We start from the raw sequence: 1,602 nt of genomic DNA, 5'->3' as shown, positions 1-1,602 counted from the left end.
CCCTTCACCAGCTCGCAAATGACGTGCAAACAACGCACCCCCTAGCGGTTCCCATACTAAACAACGAAACGTATGTTGATGATATACTTTCCGGTGGTCATGATCTCCCTTCAGCCGAAGAATCCCTTTCTCAAGTCATCCAAGCGCTGAATTCGGCAGCCCTCCCACTTAAAAAGATTACAGCCAACCACCCTGAAATTTTGAAAACATCAACAAAGATGACCTGCTTGACACAAACTTCCTAGAATTTGAAACAGCAAGCACCACTAAAACGCTCGGGATTCAATGGAACGCCCTAACCGATACGTTTTCGTATACCGTTGCTTCCATCCCAGCATCATCCGCCAGTACTAAACGACAAATCCTCTCGGCCGTCGCCAAAATGTTGCAGGATGGCTTACGCCCATAATGATCCAAGCCAAAATCCTGCTACAAGAACTATGGCTGTACGGAACTGACTGGGATGACCAGGTCAAGCGCCTCCGTCTGACGAAATGGATGCAATTTGCAACCAATCTCCAAACCATTTCTAGCATCCAAATACCCCGATGGGATAATTTTGTCCCCGCCGAACAAGTCGAACTACATGGCTTCTGCGACGCCTCCGAAAAAGCATATTGCGCTAACATATATGTGCGAACCACGAACGGTATCAGAACTGCATTCCATCTGCTTGTCTCCAAAGAGACGGCACTCGGCAAGAATTCTCCGCAACACAACGCTCCAGCATAGAGCAAAACGCCTTCCGCCCATCGTCTACACCGCACTGAACTAAGCGCTAACAAGCACAAGCATCCGCATATGAGGCAAAGAGCGAAGAAAACACACAACCACACCCAGGGAATCCGCATAACCAAGGCGAACAGAAAGGTGTCAAGGCGATTGCTCCGGGATGCAATACGTATACTGCGGGAGCTAGAGAATAGTCTAGTCGCTTAGCGCGCCTAGGGGCGGCAGAATAATTAAACGAAAAACGTATGTCGTTTAACACCTTACAATGTACACATTTATTACCTGAATTAATGCGAATTTTCTTAAAAAAAAATGAATTACTCAAAATTTGTAAACATAATTGCCTTCATTGAATTGTTTACTCTAAAGTTAAATCATTTCAAAATTGATAGACCTTATATTCTTATGCCTTGAATCGTTAAATTTGAATTTACATGTCCTGCGCCATTCAAATTTGAAACATATCTACTTTCTCACATTGAATTGTTAAGAATTGTTAACCTTAAACCTAAAGAAATTTTCATCTTGAAATGCGTAGTTGGCAACGCCAAAGTCGTTAATACAGCGCACGCAGCAAATGTCAAAACAAGAAACAAAAAATTAGATACAAAACTTTTTCAATCACCTTTTCGTGCGGTCGCAAAATTTTTTCTTAAACTCGAATAACCTTTTTATAACATGTTTTAATAAAGAAAATTGTAAATTTAAAGTACAAACGTTCGGTTTATTATTTCGAGTGGTCATATTAGTCTCTCGCCTAGTAACTACAGGCGCGCGGAGTAAAATCCACCTCTTAATATTTGTCGCCGTTGAAAGTCGCTCGACTTTGTGCAAGGAAGCAGCCGCGGATTCGCGCCTGTGCCAGGTCAC

The sequence above is a fragment of the Rhagoletis zephyria genome, unplaced genomic scaffold (assembly GCF_001687245.7).
Source record: "Rhagoletis zephyria isolate East Lansing unplaced genomic scaffold, Rhagoletis_zephyria_1.1 Rzeph_scaffold_00802, whole genome shotgun sequence".
Taxonomy (NCBI): Eukaryota; Metazoa; Arthropoda; class Insecta; order Diptera; family Tephritidae; genus Rhagoletis; species Rhagoletis zephyria.
This window is presented reverse-complemented; position numbering follows the sequence as displayed.